Genomic DNA, 8,282 nt, shown 5'->3' on the forward strand with positions numbered 1-8,282 from the left:
AACATCACCACAAACACACCATCCCTAATTTGAAGCATGGTTGTGGCAGCAACATGCTGTGGGGATGCTTCTCAACAACAGGAAGGCTTGTAAAGGTAAAAATAAAATGAATTCAGCAACATATATGGAAATCAGGGAGGACAATCTGATTCAGCCTGCAAAAGAACTACGAATTGAGTCAAAGCCCAGACCTCAATCCTATAGAAAATTGTGGCTGGACTTGAAAGGGCTGTGGTAAAATTGCAGTATCCAGATGTTCAAGAGCAATTGAGACCTATCCATGGGCGGATTATGAACTTTCGGGCCCCTGGGCCCAGATGTATTGAGGGCCCCACTAATTGTCGTATATGTGGGAGGGGGGGGTTTGGGGGTCCTCCCCCAGAAAATGTTTAATTTGTTTGATGTGATTTTCTGTATTCTGGTGCATTTTGGGGATGGCCAATACTAAATTCAATCAGATTCATAGCCTACATCCTGATTTGTTGATATTGAGGCAATGATTCCATGCAAAGGCTTGGGCTTCAGGGCCCACTGACCCCTTGGGCCCCTGGGCCTGGGCCCGGTAGGACCGTGCAGTAATCCATCCCTGGACCTATCCACGTAAACTACATGCTTTGTGGCCAAAGTTGCTACTAAATGCTGATTCGAAGGGGGTGAATATTTATGCAATCGCTTATTTTGCATTATATATTTTTAATTAATAAACATTATTTTGTAGAAATCTGCTTTGTATATCATTGTAAAAAAGGCCAAATTAAGTTGACCAAGATTCCATTTATAAAAGCAATAAAAGGGAAAATACCCAAGGGGATAGGGCACTAAAGCTATTCTTCTATGGTCAATTTTCTTTTTTTATCTGACTATGAAACACAATTCCAGGTCCATGAAGAATCCCTGTAGTAGCATTTAGCACAACTCCAGCCATTTCCATTTGTAGAGTTTTGGCTAAGTCCCCTCAATCTGTTAGACTTGCCAACTGCAGCTTTAAATGAGAAGAAAGGCTTTGGTCACACTTGTCTAGGTAACAAATGTGACCTGATAAAAATAAATAATCTGTTAGTGTCAGGTCACTTCTGATGTTTTTTTACTTACTTTGTAAGCCCAAGATGCTACTTTTATCTGTATCTAAAAAAAAGTGACCCTGAGGAATTTTTTTTGCCTCTCTTACCACCCACACTTACTGGGTGTCGGGGGAAGATAGATACGAGTTATTTACCCGTCAAGTTTAAAATAGTTCCATTTGATTGGAACTTTTTACTGATGGCTTTAACAAATATTAACTTTTTCAGGCAAGTAGGCCTACCTATTTTTAACACCCATTTCCTGACTAACAATACACTTTTGTATAGTACAAGGTGGTATATATACTCTACCTGGAGTCCAAGTGTCCACGGGTGATCTTTATACTGTTGCCAGTAACATTGGTATTGGGCATACTGTTTAAGTAAATGTGAATCAAGGTCTTCTGCTTCTTTCCCAAACCCTGGTAAGAGCCAGCTTGCCTGCATTTTGAACACATTTGTCACATTAATTGACAACTTGGTATGAAATTTTTTGTGGCCATCTGACACAACAAATAACCTACACGTTACAACATAAGGACTGGCAGGTGAAGTATCGCAGATAAAATAACTACAACTGCAACTGTTCGGAATAATGCTGCAGAAAATGTCATTTTGATGTTCACATGCTGAGTTTCTCACTAAAGCTAGGGATTTTAATGCCAGGAAGGAAGCACTGGCTTTCATGTCTCATGTCTAAACATTTCACGTGTCTCATGTCTAAACATTCACATTCTCATTCCAGAGACAGTTTTCTTCTGTTAATTTAGAATTGTTCCAAGATGTATTTTTTAGGAAATTAGGAAGGTTTTTGCTTCATACTGACCACAAGTCATAGTCATACAACTACCCCATCCTTGACAACAGTCACCATAGTGTTAACCCACATGTATGTATGTACTGTATGTATGTACTGTACTGTATGTATGTATGCTTTTAAGTTTCTAATGAAAAAAAAAAAAACTTAAGCAACTAAACAGGGCTCCAGAGTGCGACCAATTTGGTCGCATATGCGACCTAATTTTTCAAAAGTGCGACTAAAAAAAATCGGAGGTCGCACCGGTGCAACCAGCTATTCAAGAGAGGAAAAAGTGTCCGCATTGAAACTCTACCTTTGGTTCAATAACAGACACATATTTGGCCAATTTCGTGGTTTAAACAAATCACAGATAGTGAAGGGCGGGACCTCCCCTCTGATTGGCTGTGGCCCAGTGCCTGTGTGTAAATTTGAAAATGCGTGTGCTGCAGATAGAGAGACAGAGGTCAGAGACCCGTCAGATAAACAGAGTGGATGTAGTTGCATTACAGTGTGGTCACATAGGTCGAGATAAATGTCCCCTCTCCCCACTGCCTTTCGGCGGCTGGCAGCAGCAAACCGATCAGACGAGCCCGAGATGATGATCAAGTTTATCGTTGCCTACGATAGGCCTAGTAAAACTTCCCTTCACCAAGTTCAGTCCGAAACTAGATGTACCGCAGAGCGGTACAAAATATGACCGCCGCCCAGTCCAGCACATTTTTTCCACAAAAAGAAATCACGCTGAAAGGCCTATATGATTCTAACTGTCTCACTAAATTGCATTATCCACACTCAATTCTCACTGGTATCTGCTAGACAACAAGTACCAAAACATTATTAGTTCATAGATTTCACATGTAAAATTCATTTTATACAACCCCACCTCCATCTTGCCTATTCATAATTCTGAGAAATTCTTGATTGTGTTATGTTTATGTTATGTGTGTGTGTGTGTGTGTGTGTGTGTGTGTGTGTGTGTGTGTGTGCGTGCTTGTGTGTGTGCCTGCGTATGTGCCTGTGCATGCAAGCGTATATGTCTACTGTGTGAGTATGTGTCATACGTATGATTACTGTGAATGTATGTGTGTGTGTGTGTGTGTGTATCTGTTTGTGCACATGTGTGCACATGAAATGGTTTAACATGACCCCTGGAGGCAAACATACGGAAAAAAATGGTCATCCTAGGCCCTATAGTTCTCAAGATATTCACAGAGAACTGTGTCTGCCCTACCCTCCTTTTGGGGGGTCCAGTCCAGCGGGGGGCTACAGATCAAAACGAAAAATGACGGTTCCATGTTATCCATGTGGGGGTACATGCCCACCAAGTTTTGTGTACCCCGGTCTTTCAGTGTCCCGGGAATCCTTGTTGGTGTACGTCACTAAATGTACACATAAATTATTTTATTGTAAGGCCCCCCATGAACGAAAGTACACAAAACTTGGCATGCATTCGGAGGGTGTGATAATGATCCTACACTTTTCATTTTGTGCAGTTTTGACCTTGTCAGCCAGAGATATTGTGATGAAAACACCTAATTTTTTGCTTTTTAATTTTTAACTAGGTGGCGCTATACATGAAATAAGTGGTAATGGGATGGGTTGACATGCCCCCTTAAGACCAACATACATAAAAAAGGTGGACCTCCTAGGCCCTACGGTTCTCGAGATATTCACAGAAAACTGTCTCCGGCCACCTACAGGCCAGTTGGTGTATAGTAACATAAATTAATTTATTGTGTGGCCCCCCATGAATGGAATTCCACGAAACTTGGCGTGCATTCAGAGGGTGTCATAATGATCCTACACTTCCAATTTCGTGCAGTTTTGACTATGTTAGGTCACAGATACCTGCGATTACAACACCTCATTTTTACTTTTTTGTGTTTAACTAGGTGGCGCTATACATGAAATGAGTGGTTATTGAATGGGTTGACATGGCCTCTTGAGATCAGCATACCAAAAAAAAAAGGTCCTCCTAAACCCTACGGTTGTCGAGATATTCACAGAAAACTGTGTCTGCCCTACCCTCCTTTCGGGGGGTCCAGTCCAGCGGGGGGGCTACAGATCAAAACGAAAAACGATGGTTCCATGCTATCCATATGGGGTTACATGCCCACCAAGTTTCGTGTACCCCGGTCTTTCAGTGTCCCGGGACTCATTGACGAAAATTTGGGCATGCGAAAAAAAAAAAAAAAAAAAAAACCTGACTAAACCGCTTCGCTGCGCGGCGGTCATAATAATTATTCACCAGAGAAATAGTTTGAACGTAAACCCGATGTACAGGAATGCCACTTGCGCCAAATCTATAGGAGTCATTGCAGATGAAAAGACGTCTTAAAATTGTGAACAATGCATACAAGGCCTTCCCGAACGACAGATACAGATATCGCCGAAAAGGAGTGCGTCATTGACCGCAGTTACATGCAGGGAGTAACCCGGTTTTCAACAGCAATATTTGTTTTGCGCGTGAGTTGTGTAAACTCATTCTAGACAAGTGCTATTTCAAGAAAAAGTCCTTGTATATGGGTCTAGAGGCATTTCTTAGTAAAAGTTGGGAACAGGACTTTTTATCATAATTAACATGTGCTGAATCCAACTAGCCCTGTTCCCAAGCAGAATTTTGAGTTTTTGACCATCTAATTAGCATAAACAAAATGGCTGCCAAAATGGCGATTTTGGGCACTTTCTTTGGACGGGCATCATTATACCATGTAAATAAATTAATATTGTTCACATCTGTGCATCTCAGAAATCTCCCGTGGGCAATAAATAAAAAGTAAAGGCTATGAAAAATATAAAAATGCAAAAAAATGCTTATTATACTCTTGACTATGTTTACGGTCCTCTTTGGCAAAGAGTGTGGCCTGACTTCATTGGTAAACATCTTCGTGGTGGGGAGACACATGTTTGGAGTTTAAAATCATTGGAGTTCCTTTGAACTAATCACGAACAACCGTTAACTAACAAGCTAGCATCATATCCTTGATTCCAAATGGGAAAGATGGCCAGCAGTCACATGTTTCATTTGATTAGATTATCTTAGATTCAACTTCATTGTCATTGTGCAGAGTACTGAAAATATATAAGTGTATGTGCAGTATGAACAGTATAAATATCAGTAGAATATCGCTATGTTTAAGTGTAATAAAGTGTGTACATTTATAAATATAAATAGAATACTATGGGTGGGATAGGGGCAAATTGTGTACCTCCTTGTGTGCCTCCTTGTACCGGGGGGAGGGGGGGGGGGGCGTAGATGGAGGGGTGTGAGGAACTAGTGATGCGTTGAGCAGTTTTCACCATCCTCTGCCGTGCTTTCCAGTCGGAGGCAGAGCAGTTGCCACCATACTGTGACACAGTTGGTGAGGATGCTCTCAATGGTGCAGCGGTTTAGAAGTTCACCAGGATCTGAGGAGAGAGGTTGTGTTCTTTAGTCTCTTCAGGAAGAAGAGATGCTGGTGAGCCTTCTTGATCAAGGTAGAGGTGTTGAGGGTCCAAGAGAGGTCTACAGAGATGTGGACACCCAGAAACATGAACTGGTGACATGCTCCACCTCAGTCCTGTTGATGAGGATGGGGCTTTGTGTGCTAGCTTTTGATTTCCTGAAGTCCACAATGAGGTCTTTGGTCCTCTTGGTGTTGAGAGCCAGGTTATTGTCGGTGCTGGACCTCCTCCCTGCAGGCTGTCTCATTATTGTTGCTGATGAGAGCAATCACCGTAGTGTTGTCTGCAAACTTGACAATGGTGTTAGAGCCATGTACAGGTATGCAGTTGTAGGTGAAGAGGGAGTAAAGGAGGGCTCAGCACACGCCGGTGTTCAGGGTGAGGGTTGAGTGAGTAAGGTTATCTAATCTAACAGACTGCGGTCTGTTGGTTAGGAAGTCCAGAATCTAGTTTCAGAGGGAGGTATTGATGTCCAGTTCACTGAGTTTGGTGATCAGTTTGGAGGGGATAATGGTGTTGAATGCTGAACTGAAGTCAATGAACAGCATTCTCACATAGGTGTGGCTATTGTCAAGGAGGGACAGGGCAGAGTGAATTGCCGTAAAGATGGCATCCTCTGTGCTCCTGTTCTGGCAAATTCTCTTGAAGCACTCTATACTGCAAACAAAATCTACCTCTGGGTACAAATAAAGTAACTTGAACTTGCACTAGTTATAAAGTTATTAATCTAGCTATTAATTCACAGGACATTCAATCATTTTACTAACACAAAGGTTATGAAGAAATATGGGTAACACTTTATGGTAAAGGTACATGAATTATCATGAATTCATGCATGAATTAATTCATGATTTATGCATTACTTCCTTTATCCTTTATATCCTATGAATCATCAGGAATTGACATGAATTCATATACTCTCATTCATGATGACCTCACGTATGAACAACACATCAACTAAAGCATTAGGTGTGATGGGTATATCATTGTGATTTATGATTTCTTAAACATGATCATCATGATTACATGAATTTTAGGATAGTTGCTCATGCATTCATCATGTCTGTGGCCCCTCAACTAAAGTAGTGAATAAGGACATGTGTTTAGAGAACTCCAAAGTTATAAGAATTTGAGCAGTGATGACCACATTTTTGGCAGAAAAATAAAGTCATGATCATGGTTAATACATCATAATTCATAATGATGTGCCCATCGTACCTAATACTTTAGTAATGTGTTCATGTATGAGGTCACAAATGACAAACTATGGACTCAGTAAATTCCTGATGATTAATTAGATATTAATGAATGAAGTAATACATAAATCATGAATTACTTAATGTACCCTTACCGTAAAGTGTTACCGAAATGGGTAAAGGCCTGTGTAATTTAATCCGAGACTACATACATTACCAACCTAATTCGCTTCAATTATGTAAAATGTAATGTAAATCAGGTTTTATGGCCAAGTATACTTGGGTATCCAAGGAATTTGTCTCTGCATGTATCCCATCCGTGAATTAGTGAACACACAGGTCACACATTAACCTGGAGCAGTAAGCTGCCTTGCTACAGTGATGCCCGGGGAGCAGTGAGGGGTTAGGTGCCTTGCTCAAGGGCACTTCAGCCGTGGATGTGGGCATGGGAGACTAGTGCTCAACCTTTCCACCACCCACATATTTCCTACTGGTCGGGGATCGAACCGGCAACCCTTTGGTTTCAAGCCCGAAGACCTAACCAGTAGGCCACAATTAAACCATATTTCTAGTCTATTAAACTTGTTAAACTTAACACAATTAATCTTTCTTGACCCTCAAAAAACATAAGTCTCATTCGTCAAATACCGTGTGCCTGCTCAGTTATAACATTTTAACAATTACATTTTTCAAAGGTTTTTTCAGGTAATTAACATAGGCATAATACTAGATTTTTTTTCTTTTTTTCACAGCCTGTATCCTTGATCTATTGGCCAAGGGAGATTTCTGTGAACAATATGAATTAATTTACATGGTATAATGACATCCGCCCAATGAAAGTGCCCAAAATCGCCATTTTGGCAACCATTTTGTTTATGCTAATTAGATGGTCATAAACTCAAAATTCAGCTTGGGAACAGGGCTAGTTGGATTCAGCACACCTTAATTATGTTAAAAAGTCCTGTTCCCAACTTTTACTAAAAAATGCCTCTAGGAAGCACATATCTCAAAAATATCACCTGTCTATTCTGATGGCATCAGTCAATTTAATCCGGTATTTGGCGCAAACCGAATATCGCTGCTACATTTAAAACCCGAATATTCCCTGCATGTATAACTGTGGTCATTGTGTACGGTGAATTGAATGGACACATTTAGATCGAGCATGGCAAGTCATTGCAATAGCCTAAAATAATAGGCCTACCATTTCGTTACTGCATTAACCATAGTGATGTTCTTATTGAAAATTTAAAAATACTAAAATTAAAAAGTAAATTGCATTGTGGGGCTGTCAAATGATTATTGCAATCATCATTGCAAAATCACATAAAAATCCCTCTTTAAATTGTGCTCATATACATTTCTATGGAAGATGCTATGGCGAGCTGGTTTAGCCAAGGCCTAAAGATCATGAAGGATAGTATGTAAGACATTGAGCCATGAGATGTGCAGTTTGAAGCCCTTAAAAGACGTGCACTGTTAATTTACTCACTGTTATTTTTATTTAATTCATCTTGAGATGTTTTAAGTTTAAATTTCAGCTCAGTGAAGCACTTAAAGCACCACCAACACTTCATTAAGTTACTTTTCTTGTAGAATTGTAAATCATAAGTCATAGGACAACCTATATAGGACCGTAATTAAGGAAAAAAAGTGAACCTGCTGCGGTGTTAAATGCGATGTGGTTGAAAATTTGGGTGCACCTAACTTTTGTGCTGGTGCACCTAAGAAAAAAAGTTAGGCGCACCAGTGCAAAAAGTTAGTCTGGAGCCCTGCTAAATC

This window comes from Alosa pseudoharengus, unplaced genomic scaffold (genome assembly GCF_046254945.1).
Source record: "Alosa pseudoharengus isolate Yale_2024_CS ecotype anadromous, Long Island Sound unplaced genomic scaffold, YU_APseudo_1.1 YU_APseudo_1.1_scf_1, whole genome shotgun sequence".
Classification (NCBI taxonomy): Eukaryota; Metazoa; Chordata; class Actinopteri; order Clupeiformes; family Clupeidae; genus Alosa; species Alosa pseudoharengus.